A 24,117-nucleotide genomic window follows, 5' to 3' on the forward strand; every position below is an offset into this window, starting at 1 on the left:
TCTCTTTTTTATAGAAAATTTTCAAGAAAATTCTCTTTTTTACAGAAAATTTTCGAGAAAATTCTCTTTTTTACAGAAAATTTTCGTGAAAATTCTCTTTTTATAGAAAATTTTCGAGAAAATTCTCTTTTTATAGAAAATTTCCGGAAAAAAATCTCTTTTTATAGAAAATTTTTGGAGAAAATTCTCTTTTAATAGAAAATTTTTATAGAAAAAAAATTTTTGGTAAAAATTCTCTTTTTATAAAAAATTTTTTGAGAAAATTCTCTTTTTATAGAAAATTTTTGGAGAAAATTCTTTTTTTATAGAAAAGTTTTGAAGAAAATTCTTTTTTTATAGAAAAGTTTTGAAGAAAATTCTCTTTTTATAGAACATTTTTGGAGAATATTGTCCTTTTATAGAAAATTTTTGGAGAAAATTCTTTTTTTTATAGAAAATTTTTAAAGAAAATTCTCATTTTGTAAATAATTTTCATGAAAATTCTCTTTTTATAGAAAATTTTTTTCTTTTTTTATAGAAAATTTTTAAGAAATTTTTTTTTGTAGAAAATTTTTGAGAAAATTCTCTTTTTGTAAAAAATTTTAGAGAAAATTGTCTTTTTATCGAACATTTTCTAGAAAATTCTGTCTCTAAAAATTTTCTAATAAAAGAGAAATTTCTCGAAAATTTTCGGAAAATTCTCTTTTATTAGAAAATTTTTAGAGACAATTCTCTTTTTATAGAAATTTTTAGAGAAAATTCTTTTTTATAGAAAAATCTTTTTTTACAGAAATTTTTTTAGCGAAAAATCTTTTTTTATAGAAAATTTTAGAGAAAATTGACTTTTTATAGAAAATTTTCGAGAAAATTCTCATTTTATAGAAAATTTCGATTCTCTTTTTATAGAAAATTCTCTTCTTATAGAAAATTTTTAGAAAAAATTCTCTTTTTATAGAAAATTCTCTTTTTATAAAAAATTCTCTTTTTATAGAAAATTCTCTTCTTATAGAAAATTTTCATCTTATAGAAAATTTTCGAGAAAATTCTCTTTATATAGAAAATTTTTGGAGAAAATTCTCTTTTTATAGAAAATTTTTGAAGAAAATTCTCTTTTTAAAGAACATTTTTGAAGAAAATTCTCTTTTTATAGAACATTTTTGAAGAAAATTCTCTTTTTATAGAAAATTTTCAAAAAACTTCCCTTTTTATAGAAGACTTTCGAGAACAAACTCTTTTTATAGAAAATTTTCGAAAACAAACTCCTTTTATATAGAACATTTTCAATAAGATTTCTTTTTATAAAAAATGTTCAATAAATCTTCTTTTTGTAAAATGTTTTCCATAAATTATATTCGATAATTTTTATTAGGAAAAAGAATCTTTAACAATAATGTTCTTTTTTATTAACATTTCCCAATATATTTTACCCAAGACTGTAATAATCGCAACCAAAGGTATAAATAGAATGACACACACTCTTTTGAAAGATAAGACCTATAATCTTTTAAATGTTTTCACATTAAATATAATTTGTTCCTATTTAGTCTTTTTTTACGATTTCAACATGTGGCCAAAAATACAAGAGATCATTAACAAAACATAAGTATTAGAAAATTAATTAGTTCCAGTTTTAGATTTCACTGTATGTAAATTTCAGGCAATAATAAAAAAAAAACAAACATATCCAGTATAATAATACCCCAAAATATTCTTACTCATACCATGTTCAACATAATTTTGAAGTGTTTTTCTTATTTTAATTGTTAAGACAAATTTATACGGACAAGTGTCAAAGTGTGAACATTTTAAAAGTCTGTCGTCTATATATTCGTACTCTCTTGTATTCATTCATTCGTTTCCATCTACATATTCGATATGACTTAATGTCTGCCTAAATAACATTCCGTCTGTCAGACGAAATTGTATGAATGACTTATTTAAACCGTAGAAAATAAATAAAATATTCTGTCACTTTTAACAAACAAATTTCATACAACAACATGTGTTCTAAACATTTCAAGTGCGTTAATTTTTCTTCAAGCAAAAAAAAAAAATTAAGTCAGAAAAATATTAGCAAAAAAAAAAAAAAACATAAAAACATTTTAAATACAAAAACCTCTTGAAAAAAACCAACAGAAACATTAATGTTAATATATTTATTTTTTATATTTTTACTGTTCATTTTTTCATTTTTTTTTTGTTTTTTGGTAAGAGTAGATGTGGTTTTTGGTCTTTAGTGTCATAAACTCATTAGGAACATGATTTTTAATGATAATGTTCAAATTAAATGATAAAAAAATATGTATACAAGTAAAAAGTAAATTACTCACGTACATACATATGTAGATATGTATATTTTCGTACGTACAGGGGCATAATCTTGTAATTAACAGACGTGTTCACAAAACTAAAATTTTCTATAAAAAGAAAATTTATAGAGAATATCCTACAAAAACGAAAAATTTTCGAAAGTTTTCTTTAAAAACTGAATTTTCTCGAAATTTTTCTATAAAAAGAAAATTTTCGTGAAATTTTTCAACAAAAAAGGGAATTGTCAAAAATTTTCAACAAAAAAGGATTTTCTCTAAAATTTTCTATGACAAGACAATTTTTTTCGAGAATTTTCTATAAAAAGAGAATATTCTCGGAAATTTTCTACATAAAGAGAATTTTGTCGAAACTTTTCCATAAAAATATAATTGTGTCGGAAATTTTCTATAAAAAGTGTTTACTCTCGAAAAAATTCTATAAAAAGAGTTAGTTCTCGACAATTTTCTGTAAAAAGAGAAATTTCTCGAAAATTTTCTAAAACAAGAGTTTGTTCTCGAAAATATTCTATAAAAAGAGAATTTTCTCAAAAATTTTCTAAAAAAAGATTTTATTCTCGAAAATTTTCTAAAAAAATATTTTATTGTCGAAAATTTTCCATAAAAAGCTAATTTTTTTTTCGAAATTTTTTATAAAAAGAGTTTTTTTTCGCGAAAATTTTCTATGAAAAGAGTTTGTTCTCAAAAAAGGGAATTATCTCGAAAATTTTCTATAAAAACAGAATTTTCTCAAAAATTTTCTATAAAAAGTGTTTGTTCTCGAAAATTTTCTATGAAAAGAGTTTGTTCCCAAAAATTTTCTATAAAAAGTTAATTTTCTTCAAAATGTTCTATAAAAACGGAATTTTCTCGAAAACAGTTTGTTCTCGAAAATTTTCTATAAAAAGAGAAGTTTCTCGAAAATTTTCAAAAAAAGAATTTGTCTCGAAAATTTTCTATAAAAAGCAAATTTTTTCGCAAATTTTCAATAAAAAGAGTTTTTTTCTCGAAAATTTTCTATGAAAAGAGTTTGTTCTCGAAAAAGGGAATTATCTCGAAAATTTTCTATAAAAACAGAATTTTCTCAAAAAGTTTTTATAAAAAGAGATATTTCTCGAAAATTTTCTATGAAATGAGTTTGTTCTCGAATAATTTCTATAAAAAGAGTTTTTTTTTTCTCGAAAATTTTTCTATAAAAAGAGTTTGTTCCCGAAAATTTTCTATAAAAAGTTAATTTTCTCCAAAATGTTCTATAAAAAGAGAATTTTCTCGAAAATTTTCTAAAAAACAGAGTTTGTTCTCGAAAATTTTCTATCAAAAGAGTTTGTTTTGGAATATTTTCTATAAAAAGAGTTTGCTCTCGAAAAAAAAAGAAATTTCTCTATAAAAAGAGAAATTTCTCGAAAATTTACTATAAAAAGAGTTTGGTCTAGAATATTTTCTATGAAAAGAGTTCGTTCTCGAAATTTTTCTATAAAAAAGAGAATTTTCTCGAAAATTTTCTATAAAAAAGAATTTTCTCACAAATTTTTTATAAAAAGAGTTTGTTCTCGAAAAATTTCTACAAAAAGAGATTGCTCTCGAATTTTTTCTATAAAAATAGAATTTTCTCGAAGTTTTTCTATAAAGGGAGAATTTCTCGAAAATTTTTTGTAAAAAGATAATTTTCTCGAAAATTTTCCAAAAAATAATTTATTCTCGAAAATTTTCTTAGAAAAGAGTTTGTTCTTGATAATTTTCTATAAAAATAATTTGATCGCGAATATTTTCTATAAAAAATGAGAATTTTCTCGAAAATTTTCCAAAAAGAAGAATTTGTTTTCGAAAGTTTTCTTAGAAAAGAGTTTGTTCTCGAAAATTTTCTATGAAAAGAGTTTGTTCTCGAATATTTTCTCTAAAAAGAGTTTGTTCTCAAAAATTTTCTATAAAAAGAGAAAGTGGTTTTCTTTATAAAAAGAAAACGTATGCTTTAGTGCTATTAGTTTGCTTCCAACTGTTACGAATTTCTTTGGTACAAATCTTTAGAAAAGTATGAAAAAGCATTCATTTTGGCGTTTGGATAATTTTTGAATAAATGATTGTTGTTGTTGCTGCTATTGTCATAGGTACCACAACACGTTTCGTCTATTTTCCTCACATTTTGGACGTAAAAATCTTTGTCTCATTATAACCTACACCTTTATAGTTATTTATTTTTATTTTCTATGAAAAGAGTTTGTTCCCAAAAATTTTCTATAAAAAGTTAATTTTCTTCAAAATGTTCTATAAAAACGGAATTTTCTCGAAAACAGTTTGTTCTCGAAAATTTTCTATAAAAAGAGAAGTTTCTCGAAAATTTTCAAAAAAAGAATTTGTCTCGAAAATTTTCTATAAAAAGCAAATTTTTTCGCAAATTTTCAATAAAAAGAGTTTTTTTCTCGAAAATTTTCTATGAAAAGAGTTTGTTCTCGAAAAAGGGAATTATCTCGAAAATTTTCTATAAAAACAGAATTTTCTCAAAAAGTTTTTATAAAAAGAGATATTTCTCGAAAATTTTCTATGAAATGAGTTTGTTCTCGAATAATTTCTATAAAAAGAGTTTTTTTTTTCTCGAAAATTTTTCTATAAAAAGAGTTTGTTCCCGAAAATTTTCTATAAAAAGTTAATTTTCTCCAAAATGTTCTATAAAAAGAGAATTTTCTCGAAAATTTTCTAAAAAACAGAGTTTGTTCTCGAAAATTTTCTATCAAAAGAGTTTGTTTTGGAATATTTTCTATAAAAAGAGTTTGCTCTCGAAAAAAAAGAAATTTCTCTATAAAAAGAGAAATTTCTCGAAAATTTACTATAAAAAGAGTTTGGTCTAGAATATTTTCTATGAAAAGAGTTCGTTCTCGAAATTTTTCTATAAAAAAGAGAATTTTCTCGAAAATTTTCTATAAAAAAGAATTTTCTCACAAATTTTTTATAAAAAGAGTTTGTTCTCGAAAAATTTCTACAAAAAGAGATTGCTCTCGAATTTTTTCTATAAAAATAGAATTTTCTCGAAGTTTTTCTATAAAGGGAGAATTTCTCGAAAATTTTTTGTAAAAAGATAATTTTCTCGAAAATTTTCCAAAAAATAATTTATTCTCGAAAATTTTCTTAGAAAAGAGTTTGTTCTTGATAATTTTCTATAAAAATAATTTGATCGCGAATATTTTCTATAAAAAATGAGAATTTTCTCGAAAATTTTCCAAAAAGAAGAATTTGTTTTCGAAAGTTTTCTTAGAAAAGAGTTTGTTCTCGAAAATTTTCTATGAAAAGAGTTTGTTCTCGAATATTTTCTCTAAAAAGAGTTTGTTCTCAAAAATTTTCTATAAAAAGAGAAAGTGGTTTTCTTTATAAAAAGAAAACGTATGCTTTAGTGCTATTAGTTTGCTTCCAACTGTTACGAATTTCTTTGGTACAAATCTTTAGAAAAGTATGAAAAAGCATTCATTTTGGCGTTTGGATAATTTTTGAATAAATGATTGTTGTTGTTGCTGCTATTGTCATAGGTACCACAACACGTTTCGTCTATTTTCCTCACATTTTGGACGTAAAAATCTTTGTCTCATTATAACCTACACCTTTATAGTAGGAAGGGTATTATGCGTTTGTGCTGATGTTTGTAACGCACAAAAATGTAGGACCAATATTTTTGTGCGTTACAAACATCAGCACAAACGCATAATACCCTACCTTAAAGTATACCGATCGACCCAAAATCACTTTCTGAGTGGATTAAGACATGTACGGCTGGCTGGCTGTCCATGTAAACTTTGTGCGCAAGCTACAGGCTGCAAATTTTAAAGATATTTTTATTAAATTTTGACAAGGACGATGCCTATTGGAAATGGTTGAAATCGATCCATTATTTCACCTAGCCCTCATACAACCAGACCTTCAGATTTGGAATTTTTAACTTTTTAAAATAGGCACAACTAAGTTTTATATAGGCCTAAATGATCATGTCGATTTTTATAATGATGGGCCGTCGTTTGACCCTAGCCCCCATATAAACCCCCCTTTAAAAAATATCTTAAACGTCCATAAATTGACTTATCGCGATGTTCAAATAAATAGATTTTTTTGAAATTTACTGGAATAATTCTGAAATATATATTTAGGACGTTTTTTTTTCTTGGGTCTGTGTGATTTTGAATAATATAACAAATTAAAAATACTTTGAAAGCAAATTGGAAAATGTCAGCGGACATTAAGCAATTTATCTTTGAATCATAATCGTATTTATCATGAAGATGTTACACATACAACATTTTCAATTTCAATCTCTAATTTTTGCCCATTTCTGCTGCTCTGGGTTCTTAATACTTTTACGAAATGCATCCATTTTAAACAAGTACTTGTACTCCAAAAAAATTAACAAAAAAAGAGTCATCATCATTATCGTGAATAAGAGCAACAAAATGATACTTGATGTGTTGCTGCTGTTGGCTGACATTAATGACAATGATGAAGTTGCTACATATGCTATTTTAGACACGAAATGGGGAACACAAAATGTCACAATACTTCAAGTGCTAAAAAGCAGACATTGGACTTTTTTCTAAAATTATATTTTTTTATGAGTATTTTTCTACATTTGTGTCTTTTTTTTCGAGATTTTCAAGTTAATTTTCTAATTGCGAAATGAGCCATTGACTTTAAAGAAATGAACAAGTTTAATAAAATTTGTGTAAAGTGTATAAAGTTGTTTAAAATGTTTATGAGTCATTAAGAAAACGAAAAAAAGTAATGTTTTCTTTTGACAGTCATATATAGGAAATCTCCAGACAAAATTTTAAATGTAAATCAAGTGGTTTTAAATGTGGCCAGTTCTTGCATAAAAATTTTCTTTCAATCTTCTTTTATCTTAAACAAAAATTTTTTAAATTTATAAAATAACTTAATTTTATTTTAAACAATTTTTATCTTTATTTTATTAAGTCTTGATTAGCTCATAAAGTTTCCCAAGGGTTAATCACATCCATATTTCATGACACTCTCATACTCAAATGCCAGTTTCAAATTTTATTTATGTGATTTTATTTTTCTTTTTTTATTACAAATAAAGTTCATAAATTAACAACTTTGTACAAAAACATGTTTATTTTGTAATAAAACAAAAACAACATAATTAACACATATTAAATTAAATTACAATGCACTATGGGTGAAAAAAATGCATAAATGTTTGAAACTTTAAAAAAAGATTGAATATTATGTTTCTATATGAAAGCTTAGGCCTAAGGTTATAGGCTGATGTACACACCTCTGCGCAAGCTGACTATCTTCATTAGGGTCACCCATTTCAGACGGCTTAGAGGATGAAGTGTGTGGTCTATAAGTAGGATTCTGCTGATTGCTTCTCCTGTCACAGAGACAGGAAGCGAGTAGAGCAGTCCGGCTACATAAATAGTTTCCGGTATTAAAGTGTCTTTGTCAATCATCTGTTTCATGTCGGGTGGCTTGATGGTCTCCTTGGTGGGATGATTATTTATGGCCCCGGCATGATGTCAGAGGAAAAGGAATCCTCCTCGTCTCCGGTTCGCAAATCTATAGACTTATCTATCGACTAGTCTATCGACTACTCTATAGACTAATCTATCGACTAGTCTATAGACTAGTCTATAGACTAGTCTATAGACTAGTCTATAAACTAGTATATAGACTAACCTATCGACTAGTCTATAGACTAATCTATCGACTAGTCTATACACTAATCTATCGACTATTCTATAGACTAATCTATCGACTATTCTATAGACTAATCTATCGACTAGTCTATAGACTAATCTATAGACTAATCTATCGACTAGTCTATAGACTAATCTCTAGACTAATCTATAGACTAGTCTATTGATTAGTCTATAGACCAGTCTATTGAATAATCTATCGACTAGGCTATATACTATTCTATCGACTAGGCTATTGGCTAGTCTATGGACTAATCTATCGACTAGTCTGTAGACTAGTCTATAGACTAATCTATCCTCCGGTCTATAGACTAATCTATCGACCAGTCTATAGACCAATCAATCGACTAGTCTATAGACTAATCTATCGACCATTCAATCGACTAGTCTAGTCTTATCTATCGATCAGTCTATAGGCTAGTCTATCCACCAGTCTATGGACTAATCTATCGACCAGTCTATAGACTAATCTATCGACCAGTCTATAGACCAATCAATCGACTAGTCTACAGACCAATCAATCGACTAGTCTACAGACTAATCTATCGACCAGTCTATGGACCAATTATTCGACTAGTTTATAGACTAATCTATCACTAATCTGTCAACCAGTCTATAGACTAATCTATCGATAAGACTATTGATTGGTCTATCGACCAGTCAATTGAATAGTCTTTCGACTAGTATATGTATTGATCTGTCTAATACTATCTTGGTTAGGTAGTGTATCAACCAGTCTACACACTAGTCTGTAGACGAATCTAGTCAGTGGACTTATCTATCGACTAGTCTATGGACTAATCGATCGACTAGTATATCGATTAATTTATCTACAAGTGACTAGTTTCTTGGGTAGTACATTAACTAATCCATTGGCTAGTCTTCCAGTCGATACATTATTCCTTCCACTATTCTGTCCACCTATCTAAAGATTACTCCGTGGACTGGTCTGATGAAAAATTTATTGCCTCAGGGTTGTTAATTTTTCATATAACATTGTCCCATTGTGCTGTGTCATGCCTGTGTAATTTTAATATCTAGATAAAATAATTATAAATTTAAAATAAAAGTCAAAGAGATTTAATTTATTATTTAAAAATGCACTTTTTTAATAAGCCAAACAAACACAAGTAAAACTGCTTAAGCTAAATCGAGACGAATTGAAAACACTCTTTTAAATACAAATAAATTCAAATCAATTGACACGTTATTAAATGAAGTTTTAAATTTTCAGAATTCTTGAACATTTTGAAACAATTATACCTTCTGGATCTTTTTCAAGATAAGATATCGATAAATCATATTGGATTTGTATTTCCAAAAAATTAAAGATTGATTTAGGTTGTTATTGTTTGTGACAACAAAAGTATTGTCCAAACTATCGGTACCGGATTATTTTTCCATAATTTATTGTCTTAAAAATCCACAAAAAGTATAAAATTAAAAACAAAAATCGATAAATATTAATTTCTAATATTTAAAAAATGATCAGAATTATCATAAATTATTAGCATTTTGAGAATATAGAACTTTAAATCACTATATTTTTGACATTTAAAATTCATTATCAATATTATCTGTTATAGAGTATTTAATAATACATTTCCTTATTATTCTATAAATATTATTTTGTTATTTTACAAAATAAACTAAGAAAATACACACAAGAAAAGCGCCACACAGCCACTTTGCTACTCGTACAAGAAAATCTTAAATCAGTGAAATTTATGAAGACAATAAACGAAGAAAACTCGAAACACATGTACTAAATAAATATGAGGCAATTATGATGATCAAAAGAAAATGAGAGAAATTTAAAAATAAAAAAACGCATCAACAGCAAAAAAAAAAAAAAAAAACATTTTTAATGGCTAAAACTACATAAATTACAGCATAATTATATGCATTAATTACTTGCCTGAATATTAAGCGACTAACAGAGTAATAAGTAAGTAGCCACAAAAAGTCTAGCGAGAAAAGGAGACGAAGGCTGCTGTTGAGCATCATCTAGCTAAAAGTAAACAAATGTAGTTAGTGCTATTTTCAAAAGTGCTGGATGTGAGAATGGGGAGCAGAGAGGAATTTGAAATACACTTTTCGTCAACAAACATTTTAATTTGGGGCCGAATTATAGACCAGACTATAGTACAGACTATAGACCAGACTATAGTCCAGACTATAGACTAGACTGTAATCCAAACCATAGACTAGACTGTCATCCAAGCAATAAACTAGACTGTAGTCCAGACTATAGACTAGACTATAGTCCAGACTTTAGACTAGACTATAGTCCAGACTATAGACTAGACTATAGTCCAGACTATAGACTAGACTATAGTCCAGACTATAGACTAGACTATAGTCCAGACTATAGACTAGACTATAGTCCAGACTATAGACTAGACTATAGTCCAGACTAGACTATAATCCAGACTATTGTCCAGATTACAGACTAGACTATAGTCCAGACAATAGACTAGACTATAGTCGTGACTACATAGTAGACTATAGTCCAGACTATAGACTAGACAATAATAAAGACTATAGACCAGACTGTAGTCCAGACTATAGACAAGACTATAGTTCAGACTATACACTAGACTATAGTTCAGTGTAGGCACTAGACTATTGTCTACTACATACTATAGACTATAGTCCAGACTATAGACTAGACAATAGTCCTGACTATAGACTAGACAATAGTCCAGACCACAGACTAGACTATAGTCCAGAATACAGACTAGACCATAGTCCGGACTACAGACTAGACTATAGTCAGACTATAGACTACACTATTGTCCAGACAATAGACTAGACTATAGTCCAGACTACAGACTAGACTATAGTCCAGACTACAGACTAGACTATAAGCCAGACTTTAAGCTAGACTACAGTCCAGACTAGAGACCAGACTATAGTCCAGACTATAGACCAGACTATAGTCCAAACTATAGACTAGACTATAGTTCAGAGCATAGACCACACTATAGTTCAGACCATAGACTTGACTATAGTTCAGACTATAGACTAGACTATAGTTTAGACTATACACTAGACTATAGTCTACTACATACTATAGACTAGCCCATAGTGCAAACTATGGACTATAGTTCATACTATAGACTAGACTATAGTAGAGACTATAGACCTGAATATAGACTAGACTATAGTCCAGACTATAATCGAGACTATAGACCAGACTATAATCCAGACTATAGTCCCGACTATAGACCTGACTACAGTCCAATCCAGACTAGATTAGAATATAGTCCAGACTGTAGACTAGACCACAGTCCAGATTATAAACTAGACTATAGTTCATACTATAGATTTGACTGTTCTATCGTTCAGACTATAGAGTGCATTATATAGACTAGCCTATATGTACAAACTATGGACTATAGTCCAAACTATAGACTAGACTATAGTAGAGACTATAGACCAGAATATAGACTAGACTATAGTCCAGACTATAATCGAGACTATAGACCAGACTATAGTCCCGACTATGGACTATAGAATATAGTCAAGACTGTAGACTAGACCATAGTCCAGATTATAGACTAGACTATAGTCCAGTCTATAGACTAGACTATAGTCCAGTCTATAGACTAGACTATAGTTCATACTATAGATTTGACTGTTTTATCGTTCAGACTATAGAGTGCATTACAAACAGAATTCACAACTAAGTGTACCTGCCATGTTTATGATAATCTTTAATAAAACATACAAATCGGCGGCATTTTTTCTTTCGAAAAGTACCAAACTTAATTTACACTAAACGAATACTATAGGAAAAGGCAAGTCGCCAACGGGTATGAGAAAATGCTGTAAATTATAGTTTATGATATTATTTTCTGTTTTTAGTTGAAATATACATTTCTTCAATGTTTTTCTAAATGCAATTTTGAAAATATTTATGATATTTCTTCGAGCATGGTTGCAGTTAGAAAAAAGTAACAAAAATCATAATAATAATGGCACAACAGCTGTTGGCAACTAGAAACTAAAAAGGGGCAAAGAATATTTAAGGTCTCGAACACTTACAACATGACAACGTACATGTTGCAGGAAAATAACACTTTCTCTAAAACTGTATGCACATACATACATATTTGAACGAGTAGCCAACCGTAAGGCTCAACATAATGAAAGTCTTCATAGTTGGCTGCTGTCTGAAGTTTTTTCTTCTTAATAATTTGCACTTTTCTTTTTTATTTTTGTTGGTTTTTAGAAGAAAGAAATACCATATAATTTATGTCTTTTCCACGTGTTGTTCTACCAAAAAGGAAATGTAATTAGAGTGTTTTTAAGTCAGTATCATTATGTGATGCGATCTGAATGTTTTAAGAGAAAAAGTTTTAATGAAGTCGTTGGGCAATTGTTGGATTAAATTTCATAGATTTATTAGATGACTTGGTTTAGATATATGTATGTACTTATTGTCATAAAATAACTATGACTCCTGGACTATATCTAGACTATGGACTGCTATAGACTAGACATGGACTATAATAGACTATAGACTAGACTATAGGACTAGACAGACTATAGACTAGACTATGACTAACTATAGACTAGACTATAACTAGACTATAGACTAGACATAGACTAGACTATAGACTAGACTATAGCTCTTAGACTACTATGACTAGGACTATAGACTAGACTAGACTAACTATAGACTAGACTATAGACTAGACTATAGACTAGACTATAGGACTATAGACAAGACTAGACTATAGACTAGACTATAGACTAGACTATAGACTAGACTATAGACTAGACTATAGACTAGACTATAGACTAGACTATAGACTAGACTATAGACTAGACTATAGACTAGACTATAGACTAGACTATAGACTAGACTATAGACTAGACTATAGACTAGACTATAGACTAGACTATAGACTAGACTATAGACTAGACTATAGACTAGACTATAGACTAGACTATAGACTAGACTATAGACTAGACTATAGACTAGACTATAGACTAGACTATAGACTAGACTATAGACTAGACTATAGACTAGACTATAGACTAGACTATAGACTAGACTATAGACTAGACTATAGACTAGACTATAGACTAGACTATAGACTAGACTATAGACTAGACTATAGACTAGACTATAGACTAGACTATAGACTAGACTATAGACTAGACTATAGACTAGACTTATAGACTAGACTATAGACTAGACTATAGACTAGACTATAGACTAGACTATAGACTAGACTATAGACTAGACTATAGACTAGACTAGACTAGACTAGACTAGACTAGACTATAGACTAGACTAGACTAGACTAGACTAGACTAGACTAGACTAGACTAGACTAGACTAGACTAGACTAGACTAGACTATAGACTAGACTAGACTATAGACTAGACTAGACTATAGACTAGACTAGACTATAGACTAGACTAGACTATAGACTAGACTATAGACTAGACTAGACTATAGACTAGACTAGACTAGACTATAGACTATAGACTAGACTAGACTATAGACTAGACTAGACTATAGACTAGACTAGACTATAGACTAGACTAGACTATAGACTAGACTATAGACTAGACTAGACTATAGACTAGACTAGACTAGACTATAGACTAGACTAGACTATAGACTAGACTATAAACTAGACTATAGACTAGACTATAGACTAGACTATAGACTAGACTATAGACTAGACTATAGACTAGACTATAGACTAGACTAGACTATAGACTAGACTATAGACGAGACTATAGACTAGACTATAGACTAGACTATATACTAGACTATAGACTAGAGTATAGACTGGACTATAGACTAGACTATAGACTAGGCTATAGACTAGACTATAGACTAGACTATAGACTAGACTATAGACTAGACTATAGACTAGACTATAGACTAGACTATAGACTAGATTATAGACTAGACTATAGACTAGAGTATAGACTGGACTATAGACTAGACTATAGACTAGGCTATAGACTAGACTATAGACTAGACTATAGACTAGACTATAGACTAGACTATAGACTAGACTATAGACTAGACTATAGACTAGACTATAGACTATACTATAGACTAGACTATAGACTAGACTATAGACTAGACTATAGACTAGACTATAGACTAGACTATAGACTAGACTATAGACTAGACTATAGACTAGACTATAGACTAGACTATAGACTAGACTAGACTAGACTAGACTAGACTAGACTAGACTATAGACTAGACTATAGACTAGACTATAGACTAGACTATAGACTAGACTATAGACTAGACTATAGACTAGACTATAGACTAGACTATAGACTAGACTATAGACTAGACTATAGACTAGACTATTGACTAGACTATAGACTAGTCTATAGACTAGACTATAGACTAGACTATAGACTAGACTATAGACTAGACTATTGACTAGACTATAGACTAGTCTATAGACTAGACTATAGACTAGACTATAGACTAGACTATAGACTAGACTATAGACTAGACTATAGACTAGACTATAGACTAGACTATAGACTATAGACTAGTCTATAGACTAGACTATAGACTAGACTATAGACTAGACTATAGACTAGACTATAGACTAGACTATAGACTAGACTATAGACTAGACTATAGACTAGACTATAGACTAGACTATAGACTTGACTATAGACTAGACTATAGACTAGACTAAAGACTAGACTATAGACTTGACTATAGATTTGACTATAGACTAAACTATAGACTAGACTACAAATAGATTAGTCTATGGACTATGCTACAAATAGATTAGACTATAGACTAGACTAAATAAAAGAATCAAGTTACCCCTTTTCAAATTAACTAGCCTAAAATGTATAAAAAAGTGCTATGTGTTTCCGCCCGGGATCGAACCGGGGGCCTTCCGCGTGTTAGGCGGATGTGATAACCACTACACCACGGAAACAGTTGGGAAGGTTAGGATCTTTAAAGCACAACAGAGAAAACTAATTATTCAAAAGCGACATTTTAAAATATGTACTTTTACAGATTATACCAATAATATGTACCCAAAAAGAGTTGGAAACAATTCTAATATTAAATCAAAATAAGATATATTACAAATTAGTTCAATTATATTTATAATTATAATACTTTCTAATTTAATTCTATACACGAAATGCATTGCCAATTAGCACGTGTCATACGACGACACAGTTATACTTTTTAAATTAGGTTTTGAGGGCTTTTAAATTATTTATAGTTATTACTAGACATAAACCCCGGACCACGAGCGACCTAATAAGTATTCATTACATTTTTAATTAATTTTAAAACCAATGTGAAATTAGGTAAGTTATTTTTTTCTGATTTGAAATAACAAAAATTATCTATCGTGTGTTTCCGCCCGGGATCGAACCGGGGGCCTTCCGCGTGTTAGGCGGAAACTGCAAGTAGATGATGTCTAAATGCAGATTTCCAATACTTCTGATCGATTTATTAAACTCCATTTTTCTTTTTTCACTAGCAGAAATGACTAGGAGACCTTTTCGTTCTTATTCTTTTAAAAATCTTTTAAGCAATACACTTTCTCAAATCTAAAGTTGCCTTTGGTGTTTAATCCAGAGACCAAATTTTGCTTTTCTAAAGGATTGTATTGCTAATTGGAATCTGGTATTAGATAGAAATACATAAATGTTTGATCCAGAGACCAAAGTGTACTTTTCTATAGGATTGTGTTGCGAATTCGAATACTGACATCAGATTTTATCCATCATATCATGTTTTCAAGATATCGTCTTCTAAATTCGTAAAATATAGGCGATATAAAGTAAAAAATTAAATTTTATCAATTTATGTCTCCTTCAAGCATTATATTAAGATATCTCGAATAATTAGGAATAAATAACAGAGTTAAACTTTTATTTTAAAGTCGTGAGATTAGACTTTTATATATGTATGTATAAAAATAGCCTAAAACGTATTTTTTCAAACTAGGGGACAATCTTTCAGAAAAGTCTATTTTGGGCTCTAATTTTCGATATTTTCCAAATTTTGTTGCCTTGTGTTACACAAGCCGACAACAATTTAAATTGACAAAACCCTGATACCAAGTTAGACGTTTCTAAGGGATTGTGCCAAATATTTTCTTCATTAAATCTGGAATTTGTGATATTGTGTCCTAAAAAGGGATTGAGTTGTGCTGGACCCGATTATTTGCTTCATCAAATCTTTTTGAGATGTAATAACATTGGCAATACAGCTTTATATATAAAATGTTGTATACCATTTGAAAGTCCGGTCGGTCAACTTTATAATAAAGGCGTAACATCTGATATATCGTCTTTATACTTCAGGATATCTTCACCTAAATCTAGAAAACTCATGGTTTGCGGTATATACATAGCATTACTATATTAAGGAGGGTATTATGCTCTGTAGATATTGTTTATAACGAGCAAAATAATTGGATCCTCACCTATCTAAGGATATTCCAATAGACTCCTAATCAGTTTTTGATTTGACTTAACGATGTCTATCCTTCCGTCAACTTTAACGCATGATATCTTAGAAACTGCAGCAGATTTTTAAACAATTCAGATGGCGATATCTTAAATCCCATCTAATTCTGAAGTTAAGATTCGTATTCAGTGCGGCTTTATATATACTGGGTAAAAAACTTGTCGGCCCCTTTTATTAACAATACATGTTCCCATCCAAGACCAAAATTTCTTTTGATAAAATTATTATTCCTAACTTTTAATAAAAAATAATTTAAAAAAAAGTTATTCATGTTTCCGCCCGGGATCGAACCGGGGGCCTTCCGCGTGTTAGGCGGATGTGATAACCACTACACCACGGAAACTATACATCATTAGGGAGCTAGTTGGAGTCATGCTGCCCATAGATTATAATTCTCATTATGTTTATAAAAAACACATTCTATTTTTTAGTTTTGATCAATTTTTTTTTAAATTTCTACTGTATTTTATTAAAACTTACAAAAATTTTATTGAATATTCAATGAATTGATATTATTTCTCAAATGTGTTTGTTGTTTCGTACCTAAATATAGTTTCCGTGGTGTAGTGGTTATCACATCCGCCTAACACGCGGAAGGCCCCCGGTTCGATCCCGGGCGGAAACATGTATAATTTGTTTTTGATTGGTTTGTAATTAAGCGATCATTTTGATAGAATCCATATCGTTAACCTCGATATAAATAGTCGAGGTCGATTTGCTGTTAGTCAAAATTCAGATAATAGAGATTGGAAGACCTCCACGACTTTCATTTTGGGGAGTTGGATTCAAATTTTTGTTTTATATAGGGCTTTTCAAATGCATTTATATTCTGGACCAATTTGTCGAAGAATCCTAATACCTAGAAAATATATTAATACAACGACCTAGATCGTATAGTGCCAACGACTGTATTTCTTAATGATACAGTTCGGTTCAGCCCTTTATGTTAAGTGATAAACCTATAATCGACTACTACACGGGATCGTTTATGAAAACTTCAACTTGGGAAGTCCAAACATTAATCGTACAGTCGTAGGCATTATTCGATCTAGGTCGTTGTATTAATATCTTTTCTAGATATTAGGATACTTAATGTTGGAGAAATACCAACGGCTTCAGTTAGAATATTATAAAAATTCGAAAATCTTTAAAGTTTATTATTAAAATAAAAAAAAATTAACTTATTATAATTGAAAAAATATAAATAAAAAAGTTAACTGTTTCCGCCCGGGATCGAACCGGGGGCCTTCCGCGTGTTAGGCGGATGTGATAACCACTACACCACGGAAACTATAAACATCCAAGCAGCAAAGCTAAAACTAAGCACAAGCAGTAATATAATAACAACAAAAATAAAACATACACAAGCAAAGAAAAGTAAAAAGCAAACAAAAACAAAAGCAAAGAAATTAAAAATAACCATAACAAAGTCAAATCAAGGCAGAGATTTTATATTTAAACAGGTATTTTACTTTAAAATAAAAGTAAAAAATTAATGACTGCCGAAACCCGGGATTGAACCGGGGACCTTTAGATCTTCAGTCTAACGCTCTCCCAACTGAGCTATTTCGGCTTGTGACACTTGTTTAACTAAAATCTTATTTTTACTTTTAAATAAATATTTTAAAATTTCTTTAGATACATTTCTAATGAATTGTGTTTAACAACAATTTACCCACACACTTGTATATCTCCAAGGACATTTGAAGCTTTTTGTTTGTTTTATAGTATTGTTAACTTTTTAATGTTTTTGTTGTTGTTGTTGCTTTTTGTACATATCATCATCACAATCTCAGCAGAGTAAATGAAACCACATGTGAAAGTTCATTCTTTAGATTTGTTTTATAATTTTGGAATTTAAACTATTCATACATGGTTGAATACATACATGCATAGACATGTATGTACTTTTCTTCCTTTTTGTATGTGTTTAGTCTTTCTTTGTTTAAATTTCCTACAAATAATTTTAATTTCATTTTCAACTACAACTACTACTACCACCACTAACTACATTGTCAAGTAAAAGTGCACTTTTACTTGTTTTTATCCTTTTTTTAACATTGTTGTTGTTAACTCCCTATTGTTAAGTTTTTTTTTGTAAATTCAGAAAGAAGATAAATGTATGAATGAACTTTTATGTACTAAGTATGTATTGTTTGTATGCTGCAAGTATGAATACAAGGATAACAATGGCAGGACATGTTAAAAATTTAATAAAAAAGTAAAAAAAACTTTCAACGAAATAATAAGGAACAACCAGAAAAATTATTCTACTTTGTACAACAACAAAAGGATAATGAAATGTGTGTATATAATGTAAATATGTATATGTATGTTTTCATTATATATAACTGTGACATCAGACTTTTGAATATATGACAATTCCTTTCTTAATACTTTGATCGAGTTTTTGTTTCCATCCGAGAAATATTTGGAACAAAAACCAGATCAGTCAATAGACAGAATTATAGATCTATATATAATCAATACTATAGATCTGTCTATAGTCAAGATCTATCTAGGTTATTATATAGTCAAAAATATGGATCAATCTATAGTAAATACTATAGATTAGTTTATAGTCTGTAGCCTTTACTATAGACTAGTCTATAGCCTTTACTATAGACTAGTCTATAGCCTTTACTTAAACTAGTCTATAGCCTTTACTTAAACTAGTCTATAGCCTTTACTTAGACTAGTCTATAGCCTTTACTACCGACTAGTCTATAGCCTTTACTATCGACTAGTCTATAGCCTTTACTTAAACTAGTCTATAGCCTTTACTTAGACTAGTCTATAGCCTTTACTACCGACTAGTCTATAGCCTTTACTATAGACTAGTCTATAGCCTTTACTTAAACTAGTCTATAGCCTTTACTTAGACTAGTCTATAGCCTTTTCTATAGACAAGTCTATAGCCTTTACTATATACTAGTCTATAGCCTTTACTATAAACTAGTCTATAGCCTTTAGTAAGGAATAGTATATAGACCAGTCTATAGTCAAGGCTATAGACCAGTCTATAGTCAAGGCTATACACCAGTCTATAGTCAAGGCTATAGACCAGTCTATACTCAAGTTTGAAGTCCAGTCTATAGTCATTATTATATAGTCAATACTATGGATCTATCTGTAGAGTCTATAGTCGGGCCTATACACCAGTCTATAGTCAAGGCTATTAACTAGTCTATAGTCTAGTCTGTAGTCCAGTCTATAGTCAACTCTATAGACCAGTCTATAGTCAAGGCTGTTGACTATAGAAAAGTCCATAGTAAAGGCTATAGACTAGTCTATAGTAAAGGCTATAGACTAGTCTATAGTAAAGGCTATAGACTAGTCTATAGTAAAGGCTATAGACTAGTCTATAGTAAAGGCTATAGACTAGTCTATAGTAAAGGCTATAGACTAGTCTATAGTAAAGGCTATGGACTAGTCTATAGTAGAGGCTATAGACCAGTCTATAGTAAAGGCTTTAGACCAGTCTATAGTAAAGCTATAGACCAGTCTATAGTAAAGGCTATAGACTAGTCTATAGACTAGTCTATAGTAGAGGCTATAGACCAGTCTATAGTAAAGGCTATAGACCAGTCTATAGTAAAGGCTATAGACCAGTCTATAGTAAAGGCTATAGACCAGTCTATAGTAAAGGCTATAGACCAGTCTATAGTAAAGGCTATAGACCAGTCTATAGTAAAGGCTATAGACCAGTCTATATATAGTCATGGCTATAGTCCAGTCTATAGTCAAGGCAATAGTCCAGTCTATAGTGAAGGCTATAGACCAGTCTATAGTCAAGGCTATAGACCAGTCTATAGTCAAGACTATAGTTAAGGCTATAGATCAGGCTATAGTAACGGCTATAGACCAGTCTATATTCAAGGCTATATACCAAGGTATAGTTAAGGCTGTTGACCATAACATAGACCAATCTATAATCAAGGCTATAGACCAGTCTATAGTCAAGGCTATAGACTGGTCTATATTCAAGGCTATAGACCAAGGTATAGTCAAGGCTATAGACCATATTGTAGACCAGTCTGTAGTTAATGCTTTAGACCAGTCTATAGTCAAGGCTCTAGACCAGTCTGTAGTTAATGCTTTAGACCAGTCTATAGTCAAGGCTATAGACCAGTCTATAGTCAAGGTTATAGACCAGTCTATAGTCAAGGTTATAGACCAGTCTATAGTCAATGCTATAGACTAGACTAGTCTAGTCTATAGACCAGATCAGTCTGTAGTCAAGACTATATTGAAAGCTATCAGTCTATAGTCAGAGCTATAGATCAGTCTATAGTCAAAGCTATATTGCAGTTTATAGTCAAGTCTATAGCAGTCTCTAGTCAAGATTATAGGTCAGTTTATAGTCAAGACCATAGATCAGGCTATAGTCAAGACTGTTGATCATTGTATGGTGAAGACTGTAGATCAGTCTTTAGTCAAAAATATTGATCACTGTCAAAAAAACAGTTGCGGAACTAAATAGTCATGTGTTTATTCACCTCTAGAAGATTTAATTCATTCACAAATCTGTTTTACCAAAAAAAATTATTCTAGGTAATTTTTACATACATATTTTGCTTTTCATATTTTTGCAAAAATGTTAGTTTCATTTATTTCTTCAAATATGAGTTTCTTGTTTATGAAAATTGTATTTTACAATTGACTACAATAATCATGCAGGAGGAGTTTTTTCCTTTCTTCTGTACTATTCAGTTGTTGTCTCATTTTTTAAAGTACTTTTTTTTGTTAGTGTTGCAAATACAACAAATATAGAAAGAACATTTTTTTTGGTAAATTTAGAAAGCAATTGTAGTTACACACATACACGTATAGAAGAGAATACTTGACTATAGAAATTTGGCAAAAGGATTAAGAATGAAATGAAAATTTATACAGACTCACATACAAATACACAACAAGGATATAGAACAAAATATAAAACATGTGCAATGCGACATTTTTATTTCGAACTGTAATGTTTAAAGGAAGTAACAACATTTTACCTGCAAAGTCATAAATTGTTATAACTGTTTTTTTGGGTTGTGAATTTTACTCTAGTTGCAATTATGTGTTCTTACGTGGTCTGAGAATTAAGTTGAAGAAAGAAGAATTGTTTGCAAAAATAACTTTCAACTTTGAAATTCATTTTATTGCATTGCTTGAAATTAAACAAGCTAAACTTAACCTACAACCCTCGTATAAATGCCTTAAATTATTGTCAAGTACTGTCAGTTGTTATGCGGTAATTGTATGACAACTGTTTCTTTCTATATTTCGAAACATTTCTTTTTCAAGTAGTTTTACTTGTAAGTTTATGAATGTGTATTATTCACATAAAATGATGATGTCCTTTTTCCTGTCAATGCATTTTGCCTTGTTGTTTTTTTTTTCTGCCTGTGTTGTATAGTTGGTGTTGTATTTTATGAATGTTCTTCATTTACCGTCCATGTGTGTTAAAGTACTTGGATTTTAAATGTAAAATTGCAACAACTACTTTTTTGACGTGTCCTTTTATTACCATTAACAGGGGTACGAAGTGCATGATAAATTTGTAAATTTTATGGATATACACTGAGAATAAAAATAAGATTTTTTTCAAATAAATTTCTCTAAAAAGAGAATTTATCGATAATTCTCAATAAAAAGAGAATTTATCGAAAAATCTCAATAAAAAGAGAATTTAACAAAAATTCTCTATAAAAAGAGAATTTATCGAAAATTTTATATAAAAAGAGAATTTATCGAAAATTTTATATAAAAAGAGAATTTATCGTAAATTTTATATAAAAAGAGAATTTTCGAAAATTCTCTATAAAAAGAGAATTTATCGAAAATTCTCTATAAAAAGAGAATTTATCGAAAATTCTCTATAAAAAGAGAATTTATCGAAAATTCTCTATAAAAAGAGAATTTATCGAAAATTCTCTATAAAAAGAGAATTTATCGAAAATTCTCTATAAAAAGAGAATTTATCGAAAATTCTCTATAAAAAGAGAATTTATCGAAAATTCTCTATAAAAAGAGAATTTATCGAAAATTCTCTATAAAAAGAGAATTTATCGAAAATTCTCTATAAAAAGAGAATTTATCGAAAATTCTCTATAAAAAGAGAATTTAACGAAAATTTTTTATAAAAAGAGAATTTAACGAAAATTCCCTATAAAAAGAGAATTTATGGTAAATTCCCTATAAAAAGAGAATTTATGGTAAATTCTCTGTAGAAACAGAATTTATGGAAAATTCTCTATAGAAACAGAATTTATCGAAAATTCTCTATAGAAACAGAGTTTATCGAAAATTCTCTATAGAAACAGAATTTATCAAAAATTCTCTATAAAAAGAGAATTTATCAAAAATTCTCTATAAAAAGAGAAAATTTTATATAAAAAGAGAATTTATCGAAACTTATATTTATAAGAAGATAATTTATCGAAACTTCTTTAGAAATAGAGAATTTATCGAAAATTCTCTATAAAAAGAGAATTTATCGAAAATTCTCTATAAAAAGAGAATTTATCGAAAATTCTCTATAAAAAGAGAATTTATCGAAAAATCTCTATAGAAAGAGAATTGATTGGAAGTTCTCTATAAAAAAGAGAATAGATTGGAAATTCTCTATAAAAAAGAGAATTTATCGAAATTTCTCTATAAAAAGAGAATTTATCGAAATTTCTCTATAAAAAGAGAATTTATCGAAAGTTCTCTAGAAGAAGAGAATTTATCGAAATTTCTCTATAAAAAGAGAATTTATCGAAATTTCTCTATAAAAAAAGAGAATTTATCGAAAATTTTCCATAAAAAGATAATTTATCGAAATTTCTCTGTAAAAAGAGAATTTATCGAAAATTCTATATTAAAAGAGAATTGATTGGAAATTCTCTTTTAAAAAAAAATTCTCTATAAAAAGAAGATTTACCGAAAATTCTCTATAAAAAGAAGATTTATCGAAAATTCTCTATAAAAAGAGAATTTATCGAAAATTTCCTATATAAAGAGAATTGATTGGAAATACTTTATAAAAAGAGAATTCGTCGAAAATTCTCTATAAAAAGAAAATTTATCGAAAATTCTCTATAAAAAATGAAATTTAGCGAAAACTTTGGTATTAGAACACTATTTTCTTTAAGTGTCTGTTATATGTGTTTTATTGCACTCTCTGGACGAAACATAAAATGTTCATGGACGAGAAGACTACCTGTCTTTTCGTCAGCATAAATATTGTATTGTAAACTTTTTAACTGTTCTAATTACACCAATTTTTTACATATTTACTGGCACAACAAATGCGACTACATGTGGTATTAAACTAAAAGTTGTTACTTCTCTAACAAACCTACAATAGGACAGTTCGACAGACAGCAGGACGGACACTAATAAAACAAATTGGTATGGTCGTTAGTGTTGCAACCTGTGTGGTACAGGAACAACTAAAAAACAACAACTACAATTACATGTTGAACAATAATAATAATAATAAATGCCACAACAACAAACACTACAGATACTTACATAGATACAAGTTGCATGTAAGTATTTAGTGTAACAATTACAATTTAGTTTAGTTTTGCACATTAACCCACAAATAACGACAAAAAAAAGAACGGAGAACAAGTGCACTAGGTTAAGG

General features: G+C 29.2%; 1 protein-coding gene and 5 non-coding genes across 8 annotated transcripts in view; 2 read left to right on the plus strand and 4 right to left on the minus strand.

The window, feature by feature from the left end:
• LOC119607786 (extracellular sulfatase SULF-1 homolog) overlaps positions 1-24,117 on the plus strand; it is a 95,869-nt gene that overhangs the window by 18,961 nt on the left and 52,791 nt on the right. The window lies entirely within an intron of this gene.
• Trnav-aac lies at positions 14,862-14,934 on the minus strand. Its single transcript has one exon. It is a non-coding gene; the product is annotated as a tRNA-Val (tRNA).
• On the minus strand, positions 16,761-16,833 carry Trnav-aac. The gene has a single exon. It is a non-coding gene; the product is annotated as a tRNA-Val (tRNA).
• On the plus strand, positions 17,043-17,115 carry Trnav-aac. Its single transcript has one exon. It is a non-coding gene; the product is annotated as a tRNA-Val (tRNA).
• Positions 17,709-17,781, minus strand: Trnav-aac. The gene has a single exon. It is a non-coding gene; the product is annotated as a tRNA-Val (tRNA).
• Positions 17,991-18,063, minus strand: Trnaf-gaa. The gene has a single exon. It is a non-coding gene; the product is annotated as a tRNA-Phe (tRNA).

Source organism: Lucilia sericata, unplaced genomic scaffold (genome assembly GCF_015586225.1).
Source record: "Lucilia sericata isolate MDLA Ls3-8-SP2 unplaced genomic scaffold, ASM1558622v1 Contig000749F_arrow, whole genome shotgun sequence".
NCBI classification, from domain to species: domain Eukaryota; kingdom Metazoa; phylum Arthropoda; class Insecta; order Diptera; family Calliphoridae; genus Lucilia; species Lucilia sericata.